Source organism: Zonotrichia leucophrys, chromosome 3, assembly GCF_028769735.1.
Source record: "Zonotrichia leucophrys gambelii isolate GWCS_2022_RI chromosome 3, RI_Zleu_2.0, whole genome shotgun sequence".
NCBI lineage: Eukaryota > Metazoa > Chordata > Aves > Passeriformes > Passerellidae > Zonotrichia > Zonotrichia leucophrys.
This window is the reverse complement of record NC_088172.1, coordinates 45,360,603-45,375,034: the sequence shown is the minus strand read 5'-3', so window position 1 is coordinate 45,375,034 and position 14,432 is coordinate 45,360,603. Positions and strand designations below refer to the sequence as shown.

General features: G+C 45.6%; 1 protein-coding gene and 1 non-coding gene across 9 annotated transcripts in view; one reads left to right on the top strand and one right to left on the bottom strand.

Annotated features, from left to right (window-relative positions):
- NCOA7 (nuclear receptor coactivator 7) overlaps positions 1-10,750 on the bottom strand; it is an 82,701-nt gene extending 71,951 nt beyond the window's left edge. For 4 of the 8 annotated variants that reach the window (XM_064707990.1, XM_064707997.1, XM_064707996.1 and 1 more), the window contains exon 1: positions 6,273-6,405. The gene's annotated coding sequence lies outside the window, so the exon portion shown is untranslated. Of the gene's footprint in view, positions 1-2,269; positions 2,395-3,977; positions 4,158-6,272; positions 6,406-10,589 lie in introns of those variants that run through there. The other 4 variants (XM_064707993.1, XM_064707991.1, XM_064707992.1 and 1 more) reach the window with 4 other exon arrangements.
- Positions 10,751-13,246: 2,496 nt separating this feature from the next.
- TRNAE-CUC (transfer RNA glutamic acid (anticodon CUC)) lies at positions 13,247-13,318 on the top strand. The gene has a single exon. It is a non-coding gene; the product is annotated as a tRNA-Glu (tRNA).
- Positions 13,319-14,432: the final 1,114 nt, after the last annotated feature.

Below are 14,432 nucleotides of genomic sequence, written 5' to 3'. Positions count from 1 at the left end.
CACACACCACCCACAGCACCCTTCAGTCATGGCTCATTCCTAATGGAGCAGGTGCCACTCTGCAAGGAGCAGCATCGCTCTGCTCTGCCAGGTCTGAGCCTACATCTCCTTCCCTGGAGAAAACAAGGAAATGAACGCATCTGCCTTGCTCATCCCATAAACGCAACTTGAATTGTGTTCCTAGTTGAGCAGAAGGGCTAGGAACTGCTCTCCTGGATGCAATGTTATCCCAGAGCTCAGCACCCATGGAGGCCAGGAGAATCCTCCAACACATGCCAGTGTGTAAGGTCTGGTTCATCCCTAGGGTTCACCTTCCTCGCTCTTTCCAACCTCCCTGTACAAGATTCATTATCTCTTGGTTTGGCTGTACCATTTTGGTTTCACTCTCTAGTCCCCTACCCCTAAAATCTGCCTATTATATTCCAGGCTCAGCCTGGGACTGGGAACCACCAGAGCAGGGCTTAGAAAAGGACACAAGTAGTTGACAAAACACTGAAACTTCCTCCTCACACAATAGGTCAGGTGCACAGTGTCAACAGCGCAGGAGAAAAGAAAACTAACCTTCATCTTCTTAATCTCTTTTCATGACAACCAGTGTGTTACTTGTACTAACAGAAATGATGCACTACAAACAGAATCCAGTTTTCAAAACAAACAACCCACAAATGAAAAATCTGTCCACTGAGGGATCAGTTAGCAGCAGAGACCCTTTTTAAGGAATTTAGAATTCCAGATAGAAGGAAACAAATGGACATTTGATGAGGTGTGACATGAGCAATCACATTAGCACAAGCCCAACAAAGGAGATTTTCCTTTCCATCCTGTAAGCATGACTGTAGTAGGACACAAATGTAGATGTCACAGAAGTTCTTGCCTAGCCTCTGCACACTGATGTGACACTATCCTCTATTCACCCCAACTAAAAGGCACACCTAACCAACACTGCCCACCACAAAACACTAAAAAAAGACCCAATACCACAGAACAAAACCAAATTACCTGTAAATCAAATGAAATTTCTTCAGTGGATACCTAACCACGAGGACCGGAGAACAACTCATGGCACTGGCAGAAAGCCACCCCTGTCACTCCTTTGTGGTTCTCAATTTGTTTCCTAACTGGCCTGACGATGACCCAGGCTGCTTGTGACTTGACCCCACATATTTGGGTGGCAAAAGGACTCTCATGCTCATCAGCTGTTAATCATTTGGGCCAGATCTGCACAAGTGACTGGCTCACAGCAGGCAAAGTCCATCTGTCACCAAATACCTGGCCACATTTCAGCACACTGTTCTGTAACAAAGTAAAAGTTTCATCTCGTTGGTTCTTCGCCTATTGTCACCAAGATATTACTGCTTACATGACACAGCTACCACACAATACCTGCATTTCAGGAGTTTTTGGAGTTGGGACAGAAGGTACAGAACAGATTTTATATCACGGATTACCACAGCTCCCACCTTTAGGAGTCTTCAACAGCTTCACTACAAAAGGCCTGATCAGCAACCAGGATGGAAAAAGGGACTACAAAATGTCAAACACTGCTTATATAAGAGAAGAATTTATTTTTAATATAAATTCTAAACATCATGCAAAAATCTTCATGTGTAAAATTATTACACACTTCAATGCTTCCCTGAATTATCTGAACCTTTGTGAGAAAGCATGAAAGAAGAACTCAAGACACTCTCTGGCCTACAAAGTTTTGTTGAGTTTGCTGCAGCTACCAAAAATCTGCATACAGATTAAACCCAGCTTTATCACAAGTACTCATGTCTTTGGTATCACTACAGCTGCTTAAAAAGCATTCTAAAAATGATACTTAAGTTGAGAGTAAAATAAAGCCCTTGCCACCAGACTGGGGCACTGCTTAACCATGAGACAGTTAACTACAGCAGAAGCCCACTGACACAGCACAGAAGCAGTGCCAAGCCACTGACAAAATCAAGTTATTCCACACAGCATCTCCTCCAAAGTAACAACCTAGGCAGACCCAAGGATTTTCTGCAATCACAGCATCACCTGATCTGGCAGAAAGCCATCCACACCTCTTCCCCTCTGAATCAAAATGGCAGTGATGCTTTGTGAATATTCATACTTCTTTTTTATCCACTGCATTACCTTAGAACACTTAAAAAGAAAACAAACTGACAGATGGCAGGTGGGGCAGAAAGCAGAAAAAAACAGACTGGAGTAACAGCAGACAGAGAAAGTGCTGCTAGAAAAGGTTAAATTTATTTGAAAGAAAATGAGTCAGGGAATACATTACCTTTTCTTTAGATAAGGCTGAGTTCAAGAAAGCAACAGCTCTCACTGTGAACTTCTCTGAAACAAAGCTGTGATTTCCTCTATCTGGTGCACTGGAACCAATCCTTGCCTGCAGGATCCTAGATTCTGAGGAAATAGCCCTCAGTTATCTTCAGAAGCTATGAGAAGATCCCAAAATCAGTCACTAATGGATGAGAATAAGAAAATTTCCTTTCTAGAAATAATTCTAACAAAAAGCTTTTAAATCCTAAAGCAAACATAAAATGAAACATAAACAGTACTATTTTGACACTGTAACCAAAAGATAAACACATATCCTGCCTGTATAAACATGTATAATTTCCCTGCTAAGCCTGTATGCTTTCTGCTCCTGTAAATCAGTTTCATACGACCATTGCTTAAACATGGGTACTCATACAACCCACATTTCAAGTAGGATGTTGAAGAAGCCCCTTGAAAAACACACAGAGTAGCCATAAGAAAAGCAGAAACATGGAAGAAATGGCACCTTGGTGGGCTCTACACATAGCATACCAAGAGAGAAGGCCAAATGCTTAATTTTAGTAACAGCTCAGGAGTACTACAGGGCACAGAATGACTGAGCAGGAACAGCCTCACTGAGCTCTGACAGGGGCATTGGACCACACAGCACCAGGAATTTGAGGCATGCAACTGAAAGCACAGTTCACCTCTTATGACAAACAGCAATCAGAAAGGCTTACTGAGATTATGATGAGTACTCAACACATTGACAAATTCAAGTCTAATCCAGAAATCTTCTCAAAGGATCGAACCTTTGTGGTTCCATGACAAGTCATCAATTCTCAGGTAAGTACAGGAAGGTCAGGAGGATGCTATACGGTACTGAGCTGAAATATTGGTACCCTTTCTCCCAGCTTGGTCAGAGACTGGGAGCAGAGCAGGTGCAAGAGCAAAGCACTGTGCCTGGTTGTGGGCACTTAGTACAACCTTCTGCACAGACACTGCAGATGCACAGCCACAGTCCCATGCAAGGCTGCAGGGTGCTGCCCACCCCAAAACTGAGCAAACAGTTCCCAACACACATACAACTTCCAGCACCAGCACAACCACTCACACCCACCTGACATTCTGACCAGGAACAGACATACAGATTTCCACCTACAACAGAAGGGTTTGCAAAGAAAAGCAGGGAGAAAAAGAAAATACTCCTCTGTATGTGATGAATATATCAATCTGAAACATTCTGCTTGGGGAGGGAAATATAATTCCTCTAGCCTGCTGTGAATTTTGTCATTAACTCATAAATCTGGCTAGGGAAAAATTACAACAGAATAAGATTTTTAAAAGGAAAACAAGGAGGAGAAGAAGAACTGGAGACTTGTTTCTCCTACTCTGCTTTCTTTCCTAGTCAAAGGAGGTCACTTGAGTGAGCATGCTAACTGCTGACTTGAGCCATCAAATGCAGCATTACATTTTGTTTTTTTGGGAAAGCAATCTTAACCCCCAGGACAAACTCAGCGCAGAAGTGGCAGCAACATGACTTGGACATCTCCTGCCGTGAGGGTGCAGATCACTCACAAGAGGGAGTGAGAAGCCATCAACTTTGTGGCAGGCAGCCGCCCCCACCATCAGTAACTCCACCAGCACCACCTCACTAAAACAAAAGCTACACCTATAAAGCCTTTGACTATTTTGGTTTATTGATCATGACAAAAAAAAAGGTTTACCAGTCAGCTGCTTTTTGGGTGATGACACTGAATTTCTTCTGCCAGATGAGCCAAGGACCACGACTGCTGCTGCTGAACTGGGCACCCGCTGAGACACAGAGGGCACAAGGCAGGTGCTGGACAGAGAGCTTTACCACTTCTCTCAGCATTGGTCATGTTCCAACCTTCCTTTCACGCCTGCTGGAGAGCAAAGGGAAATTGAGTCCCTTTGTCCTTCATTTCCATAATTATTGTTTGTGAGCAGCTCCAGCCGCCTAGAACAGCAATTTCTGGTGTCAGATCCCGCTGCAGAGGCTCACACTATGTTCTCACCTTTGAAACACTCACCCAAATGGGCGACTGCAGACTCACTCTGGCTGCAGTAGATAGCCACAGGATCACCACAATTTCTTTAATTACCTTTCTGAAGACAGTTATCCTCCCATCCAAATCACTCTCAAGGGAATTCACTTCTGTTTGAATAGAGGGGCTTATTCATTAACACTTAAAAGAGATTTGCCAGCTGTCCTCTGAAGTCAGGACCATAAGGTAGCCAAATATCTACTAGAGTCAGCCTCCAATCAATTTCAACCTTCTCTTTCAAAATCATGGATACACAAAGCAACAAAGCCATATTCCTAATAAGACAAGGACTGTTCCAATCAATTCTAACTCACTTCATCTCCAAAGGGAATCACTTATCATTTCAGCAGCAGATGTGACGCGTCCAAATGTGAGCATGGCTACTGCTGCAGTAAAAACAGGACATTGGGCAAAGCCAAGGAATGAAATCCACAGACTGCCTCATAAACAAGTTGGAAAAATCAGGTATTCCAGTAGTGTTTATTTCCCATAACATAATATGCAACAAGGAAAAAAAAAAAACAAAGCAAAAGACACAGAATTTCCCTCCGAGCCCAAGATTTTGATCCACTACTTTAAAAAAAGCAAAAAATCCCAAAAAACCCCCAAACAAACAAACAAACAAAAAAAAACACCAAAAAACACCCAAAAAACCAGAAAGCCATCAGATAGCATTTTGCCTACAGGCATGTACTTCAATAAAACTCTTCAAAGGATCAACATTACTTGACTACTTAGGTGCTTAAAAGATTTTGCATACCTTTATGGACATTCTCCAGGTAAAAAGACGAAAGAGAAGGCAGTCTAAAAAGCACTGCAACTTACATAATTTTTTATCATGGTTTACATTTAAAAATATATTCCTGATAAAGTAATTTTCATTCAGAAAGTATATATTCACGCATACTTATACATATATCCGTGGCATTTTCTACCACCCTCTCCATAAATTTTCTGAAAGTCTGTGTGTGTACACATAAGTGTCAGATGGAACAATATCAGGAAATTATTATTTCCATACTGTGTAAACACTGGCTGATACAATAGGCTGGCAGAGTTCATCAACACACATTTTAAGTATCACACAAACACAGGCCCTTAGGCTGGGTCATAGCATTTTAAGCAAACCATAATCGATTAATGGGCACCTACCCATCTTAAAAGTCCACCACTGCGCATTAATACAAGAAATGTATGACTACTTAATGGGAGAACAGCAATAGTAGCATGTAAAGTAAACACATGCTAAAAGCCTGTTACTGAGTCGAAGTGTTCATCATCTCATTTCATCACCTAGGGGATGAACAGTTACTACATCCTTCAGCACCACGATGCTGCACACGCATCACCCAAGATACAAGTACGCCACTCCACCCGTAAACCAACTCTGAAGCAGTGTATGATGAAGGACAGAGAGGAAAGTCCATTGCACTAATTAAAGACACAAAAATCAATTACTGACACACCTTTGGAACCCGGCAGCACTTCGCAATCACGACAACCAAAGGCTATACAAATTAATATAGAGAGAGAGAGCCTGGAACATTCCAGTAATTCATCCAAGACCCTGAGAGGGAGGAAATAAACGAGGTTCGAAGCCGCGAAAGCCATCTCGGCTACAGCGGCAGGGTAGCGGGAGCACGCCGCGGGTGCCCAGGAGCAGCACCCGGGGCGGGCAGGCAGGTCCCCGGAGCCGCCCGCCCCCGGCCGCGCCCGCACGGACACAGCGCGCCCGCGGGGCCGCCCGCGCCTCGGGGCTGCGCTGCCGGGCTGGCTCCGCGCACCGGCGAGCGGCCGAAGCGCTCCTCTGCCCCCACAGCGCCAGCGCCGGCCCCGGCCCCGGCCCCGTCCCGCCCCGCCGGGCTCCGCGCCCCCGGCCGGGGCACAAGGCCGCGCCCGAGCAGCCCCGCCCGCCCCGCGGCCCGGCGCGCACAGACAGACAGACAGACAGACCTGCGGGCGGGCGGCATGGTGGGCCCGGCCCGGGGCGGCGCCGCGCCCCGAGCGCTCTCCGGGAGCGCCGCCGCAGCCGCCTCCACCGCTCTCCGCTGCTCTCCGCTCGGCCACAGCGGCGCCGGCCCCGCCGCGCACCGCCGCTCCGCCCCGCCCGGCGGCCCCGCCTCCCCTCGGCCCCGCCCGGCCGCCCTGGCCCCGCCGGATCGCGGCGGCCCCGGGGCCGGGGGCGGCGGCAGCGCTCCTGGCGCTCTAAGCCCTGTCCTGGGCAAAGGGGGCGGTCTGCGGAGCGAGGAGTCCTACGAGTCATAGACCCCAAGCGCCGGCATCTTCCTCTGCATGGCAGTTTTCTCAAGGGCGGCGCTAAAAACAAAACAGCCAGTTTTGGAAATTGAGGTTAACCAAAGCCTTCAGATCCGTGGGAAACTGAAAAGCCTAGATACCTCATCGGCTGTTTCTACACTGTCCGCCAGTAGGCTTCTTCACCCAATCCCCAGAAAACAACAGCCGCTAAATTTACCAGAAACTCCACTCTTTTACCCGAGATAACTGCAGGTAACCCTTCCAGATGCTTGTGGCTAGCCTAAACAAGATCTAGCTTCTTTTTTTCTTCCTCAGGTTAGTAATCAGCTCTGAAAGACTGATTTCGGGCATTGTCGTTCGGGCATTTGAACAAAGGCATTATAACACCATTAAATTCCAAATTCTGCAAGACAAAATGTCAAGCAGATAGCTGCATAAATGAAAAGCATACACAAAGCGTACACATATATACAGAGATGCTAAGAGTGTGTCAAAATAACAAATGGTGCACAGGGGTCTCAAGGATAATATTTTTAGTAGTTCTAATGTTATGAATCCAACAAGTTTTAAGTAAGAGATTTGTCAGAGGCTTGTTTTTTTTTTTAATTTAACAGCTGCTTAGAAGACTCAATTCAAAAACGTGTCATTTTCAGGACCAAATACATCTCAATACAGACACAGCCATCTCCCACCATTGCCATTATCCTATTTGTAGCATGTGCTTGCTACCACTCAGTGTCACTACTGGAACAGCAACTGTCTCAACTCCTCCACTAAATTTGCTGCTGCATTTTTAGCTAAAATTGAAGTTTCCATCTCTTTTTTTTTTTTTTTACCAAACCAGCTTCTTTTACAAGGGACAGATTTTCTTTAAAACAGTCTGCTGCTTAAAGGATACATTCTGGTAACACACTGAAGTTTGTACATCTTATTATTTCCCAGCAAAAGATGGATAAACGCAAAGTTACTTTGGTTAAAATCTCAAAGACTTCACTGGCACAAGGATTCTCTACCACAACACGGAAGAAAGGGGCCCTGCTCTCAGTTACTCTTCTAGCAGTGCTTAGATAACAAAAATGGGAAAAAAAAAGAAAGAATAGTAATACTGTTAACCCAACCACCTCTGCCAAATTGCAGGAGCTATGAAGCCCTATCCATCAAAGTGGTGGAAGCCCTATTTATCTCTTAGCTGCACTTGCACAACAGTGACAGTGACTAACAGCTTGTTTTAGCTCCAGAAAAGCTATCCCTGTCCTAATGTACCAGTTTGCTGTCCATCATCATTCCAAGCACAGTCACCTCTATTGTATAGTGTAGAAAGCTCTATGAAGACAATGCATGAACTCCATATAGCAAAGAAACTGTGCATTTCTATAGTAGTTATGTTACCCTGAGCATATCAAATACACATTCTAGACTGCTGGCATGGGGGAGAAATCAGTCAAATTCCTGTCAGAGCAGCAGGATAAGCAGGCTAGGACTGGTACAGAAGCACTGTACAAGTTCTGGTTATGGCACTGTGGGTCATTGCCTGTGGCTCAAACCCACAGACTTCATGTCACTGGAAGAAGTCCTTATGTGAGTGGCACATCACACACTCTTTTATTTTACTGACTCTGAAGTACTCAATAATGCCTGCCTCTCTGTTGCAATGATGAACATGAGATAGGCAGATAATAGGTAAATTAGACACACACACATCACCCTTGAAATAAAATTTAGTTTTAGTCTCACTGCAGTATAGAGGATAGCAGACAGTCTGAATAGTTTGCTCTTTCCCATGGCAATATGTTCCTTGCCAATTCATTTGAATACAAGTGCTCTAACACCATTTGATTCACTGTCTTCATGGTATCAATGCTTAGAATATCTTTACCAGAGAAAATCTTAAATTCATATTGCTCAGTAAAAATCAGTTGCTCATCTTTTCAGTATTGGGCACATTTGTTTTATCACTGTTTGCATTATTTTGATGGAGACAAAATGTAAATTTGCTATTTTCATCACTTCCAAATTGTGAATTTTTATCCTAGAAAAATATTTCTCACACAAACACACATGTATAACCACACACGAAAGACAGAACAGATTTGGGATACTGAAATACTACATTTGTATGGGTTTTGATCTTGTGCTTCAGTGTACATTAACAGAGTTACATACATTCAAGAGAAAAAATTGCTAGAGGTACTGTAAACATACTGTATGTGGCCTGCATTCAGATCAGTTTACACTAATAGCAGAAAAAATACTGTATTGCTCGTGTAGTTCATGTAGTTTTTGTTTCTTTTTTTACATCTGTAATTGTTAGCTTATGGCTCATTTATTTAAGAAAGACAACCTGCCATAAAAAACTACACTGACAACCTTGACTGTTACAACAGTCCAGTTTTGAAAGAATACAAAAACAAAGGTGACACCAATCTTTCTTTTTATTTCCATTATCCCTTCTGTTTTTGCCTATTACTCCTACCATTATTCACCATGAAGTAGTCACAAAATGGTTTTCTTACAGACAGACTTTTATGCATACATAATTGAGGCTCTGCTTGATCCTTCTGCACTGAGGGCTATTCTTAGCCTGGTTTCTTTGGTTTATGTAATGATGAATTTTCAGAGTGTCCCCAACTCACCCTTTAACTTTGAATTGATTGTCTAGATATAACTCAATGTGACTGAGGTAGTGAAATTTTCCACAAATTTTACAAAAAATGAGAAAGAGACCATAGCTTGAAACTTTTATAATAAATTCTCCCCGAATAATTGATTCTGTGCACCTATTTCTCTGTCTAGAAAAGCAAACCAGAAGTAGCTCCCAAAATGCTCAACCGAAGAAAGACTATAAAAAGAAATGGAATTTGCTGCAATACAAGAGGAGATGACAAAAAAGTCCTATTTGTTTCACCTAAGGTAGCTCAGTGGACACTGCATGAAGCACCTCACTGCCACACTTTATCCCAAACCCCAGAATCACGTGCATTTTAACATGGGCTAAAAGGGAAAAGAAGCTGGCCCAGCCTTTACTATATGAAATGTAGTGCCAGGGGAAGAACGGAAGCTGAAGAAAAAGAATACAAGAACGTGTGAAAGTACTTCTGTAAAGTAAGTACTGTAAAATATTGCTGGTTGCTCCCCGTCTCGTTGTTCAGGACCATTAAAACATCCCCCAGGAGCGGGACTGCCGCGCCCTGCCGGCCCCGAGCCGTGCCGCTGCCCGAGCCCGCGTCGCATCCCCTGGCGCGGCGAGCGCCACACTGCAGGCACAGGGAGCAGGCACCGCACGGCCGGGAATCTGCTCTTGGAGCTGGCACCTCTGGACAACGCCTCGTCAGGTTCTCCTCACTTTATTTCCATCAAAACACTACTGCGGTTAAAACAGATATAATAAGATACGAAGTACAATAGCATTTTCCTCCAGAAAATTGTTATAATCCAAAAGTTAGGTCACCAGTCTGACCATACATGGAAATTAAACATAAAATAGCAAAAGACTGTGCATCATCTCTTCCTTCCTTCTCCTTTCCACTTCCTTGAAACTGGGATGATGTACAATTACAAGTCAGGCGAACTTACAGACGAAAATCTGATACCAAGACTTTACACATGAAACACACAATTGAGAAAAGAGAGGGCTGATAAATGCAGTTTCTATGCAGATCAAGGGTTTTCACTATAGCTAAAGCATGTACCCCACGTACTAAAGAAAATTTGTACCTACCATTATATATTACATACATACTCAAATTATATACTTTCCATAACTTAGCATATTACTTTGATGTTATTCTTATTCATTTTTACACCGTAAGCCTACTGTCACACATCAATCAGCATGTCAAATTAAAGTTATAATAATATGTAATGTATTCACATGGAACAGACAAGTTAATTGCACGCTGCTGTACAGCTTGCATTTAAAGGAATTGCTCTGATTTTTCAGGTTCCAAAATTCAGCCTTATTTACCAAAGTGTGACAGCTGTGCTCCAGTACCTCTAACACTGAATGCTACTCACTTGGTTTCACAGGCACACCAGCGTTAGGTGAAAAGAAACATCGGCCTCTGACATTCCTTTCCTGGTGCCTTTGGGAAGATCATTCTTCTCCAGCTACCATCTCAAGGATGCAGGCACAGGCACTGGCTGCTTCTGTGCTGGCAGGAGGCTGAATCGCTGTCAGTTTCACTGATGCACTTCTCTATCGGATGCAGGAAGCCAGAGGAGAGGCACAATCTTTTGTCAGTGCACATGACTTGTACAGCAAAGAAAGCCATTTCTAAAAATAACTAGGCAGCATATGACTCTCAGTGCTATTTTCCTGATGGTCTAGTGGTCAGCCCTCACCTCTGAGGTTAACATCAAGGAAAATATTTGCTATTTCAGTAAATTTATCTTGTACATACCTTAGTTCTCACTGCTCCTGTGGCTGTAATTAACAACCCTTCCACAACTCAAGAGAAATTTAGTAAGATATATTACTCATTTGGAAAGTGGTTTGCTAACTGTCAAGCACAACAGAGCAGGATTGCTTTGCTTCTACATCTAACAGCTACCTAGGGCATGAGCAAAACACATTTGCCCACCCTGCCATCAGCATAAGATCACATTTTTCATAGGCTCAGCGACTTTTCTGAAATTGTCAGGGGGAGTATTTTGTCTCCATCATTGAGGCACCTTAAGAAGCAAAGGACTCACCCCTGCCTTCCCCTGTGGTGTCACATAACAGAGACACTCTTAGGGGTGGCAATGACCATTCTGTTACATTTATCTTCAATCCTGCCAATGCAGCTGCTGTGGGCCTTGAATTGTTCTAACCTAGCTGTTTGCAGTGCTGCTAACATCACAGCCACAGAATTAAGTACCCCTCCAAAACCCACCTGAGATGCACAGCGAGTGGAGAAGCCTATGCTTTTAAACACAACACTGTGGACTTAGTGGAGTATACAAACTCTTAAGGCTAGCTCAGTGTCTGCAGTATAACCACCTCAATATCTGGCTGGTGTTCCTGGCAGGTTCCCTCTGTAGGAAACCAGGTCGCACTTTGGCTTTCTCTTCAGCAATGGGCACAGATTACCTGCTGGGACCAGCTGACCTCTCTCACCTAAGCAGACCCACCTCTGTGAAGTGGCCTCAGGCCACAGTGATACCTCAGCCTCCAGCCCGACACAGCTTTGGCTCCTCAGGGTCTGAAATGCTTTTGTCTTACCAAAGGGGATGCTGTCAATCCTGTGAGAAAAGCTGTTCCTGCATATATAAGACATTTTTCACCTCATATTTTGTTATCTCTCTCACTGCACAGTAAAATTGCTGAATTTAGACCAAAGAAAGCTTCATCACAATCAAGACACACATTTTGTTTTAGACTGCTATAGTAAATGTTTTGTGATGAAATGAACCATCAGCTTAACTGGGATGCTGATGAGATGGACACCAAACACCTTCCACCTCCTTCGCTCCTCTCAGAAGAAAATTATCCGCTAAATTTGTTTTCAGACTCTAAAGCTTTTGAAGATCAGCTAATGCATATTTGCACAGTTGACAAGCACACAGTCTTAAGCTTATCTATCTTAATACAGAAAGGTTTTTCCATTTTAGAGGCAAAGGGTTTCAGAACTAGCGAAATTTGCTCGGGCAGAGCCAGTGTACCCGGCCAGATAACCAGTGTATCGTTGGACACTGCCTAAATAGGGAATATTATTTTTGCTAGTTCAGCTCCTAGATCTTCTATGTTCATGAAAACAACATGCCAGAGGAAACAGCTTTTACACAGAGGTCATCCACAGCACTGGCCACTTTGATTCCACTCACACAGACCTTACAAAAAAAACCAAGCTCACAAATTAATAAATATCGTGTGAGGAGGCCGCGGCAGAGCAAGGCCAGCAAACACCAACTTCGATCCCCTCTGTGGAGCCACTGGCTCCCACCTGAGAGAGGCCTTTGGAGCCGCTTTTCCCTGCTGGCCTAGCACCGAACCCGGACAAGCTGAGGTGTTCCCACAGCCTGCCCGTGCAGCGACCAGGCCGGCGCGGAGGGAAGCGCTGCGTTCCTCCGCTCCCGGCAGCCGCCGCCGGGATGTGCGGTGCAGAGCGCTCGGCTGACAGCTGCGACAGCGACACCCCGTACAGAGACGACGGTGTCACGACCGGCTTGTAAAGGCAACGCGAAATGAGGGAAAACAACAGCGCGAAGCCCGCGCCAGTTGGGGGCAGCGGGAAGAGTGCTGGCGGAAGAAGAGACGGAGACCCGGCAGTGGCCACCGGCGCCCTCCTGCGAGCCCCCCCGGCCCTGCCGCGGCCCTGCCGCGGCCGCGCAGCTCTTGCCTGTGGCGCTGTGGGAGCCGCCCCCGCTCCCGCTGCGGCACCGCCGGGCTGGCCGCTCCTTCCCGCCTGAGGCTCCGTCCTGCCCGCTGCCCCTCCACCATCCCGCCTTCCGCCCACCAGGGCCCTTCACCAGCCTCGCCTGGGCGGCCCCCTCTCCTCCCCAGCATGCCGCCGCTATTCTCTTCCGTGGGGTGGAATACAACGTCCTTCTCCATATCTACCTGCTTCCAGGACTTGCTACTGCCTGGAAGGTAGGAGCACAAGAAGAAAGCAGCGGCACAAGGTAATCGTAGGAGGGAGAGTGCACTATCACTGCTTCTTTACAAAGATGTGTACAGAGTGCCTCAAGGATCCCTGGTGGTCTAGTGGTTAGGATTCGGCGCTCTCACCGCCGCGGCCCGGGTTCGATTCCCGGTCAGGGAAAACTTACTTTTCTTACCTTTACCCCCCACTTTCATCTCTGTTTTGTTTTAAGACTCTCTCCGACCCTCTCCTTCTGCTCTTACAGTTCTGGAACGATGGCCGGCTGCTGTGCGAGCCCGAGGCGCGGGGGTAGTAGTTCGTACCTGACAGCCTGGGGCAATCGTGCAAAAATCGTGCCCGAAGTGTCAGCGGCCTGTGCTGGTGGCCAGGGGAAGGTGTAGCATCAGCAGGTGCCTGGAAATCTTTCAGTCAGTCACAGCACTGCCTATAGACATCCCATGTCCACCCACACGGATTCTGGAAGTCAGCAGAGGCCTGCCTAGAGGGCCACATGCATTTAGAAATAACATAACTCCTTTTTTTTTTTTTTTTTTTTTTGACTTCTCTAACAGCTTAGGGTGCTCCCACACCTTCCCCCCCAGAGCTGAATGGTCGCTTAGTGCTATCATGAATCTTTGAGCCACAGCAGCAGGGACCTAGTAGGGGCTGGAACATCTCTCTTATGAGAAAAGGATGAGGAGGCTGAGCCTGTTCAGCCTTGACCGAGACAGCTGAGGCGGGACCTCATCAATGTCTGCAAGTACCTGAAGTGAGGTGCCAAGGGCATAGAGCCAGGCTCTCCTTAGGGTGCCTGATGCAAAAGCACCACTGGAAATAATGGCTTTGGCTGCCTTTCCCAGGGTGTGCCAGAGCCTAGGCTGCCCTCCACTGCAGACAGGAGTGTCTCCTGGGAAAGATTCTCCACTATATTCTTTATGAAAAAGAAGCTTCAAGGTGATTCAAAGGGAAGGGATCACCTTTGCTCTAAGGCAGAAAGCAAACAGTCAAAAGGGCTATTGTCATCCTTAAGATATAATGAAAATGTGCCACCAAATTATAGTTAAACACCAGGTCCACAGGTTGTCACCCAAGGAATTATTGCATTCCTATGGCTGGAGGTTCTTGAGAGTGGGCTGGACAAGTTATCAAGTCTCTCAGACTGGGCAAGGGAAATGGCTCAGTGGATCTCCTAAGATCCTGAAAGTCACAATTATATTATTTCATCCTGCACTTTCCCCTATAATTAACAGTTTACCTGCTCATTAGAACTGTGTAGGGCTCTGAGATTCTTCTC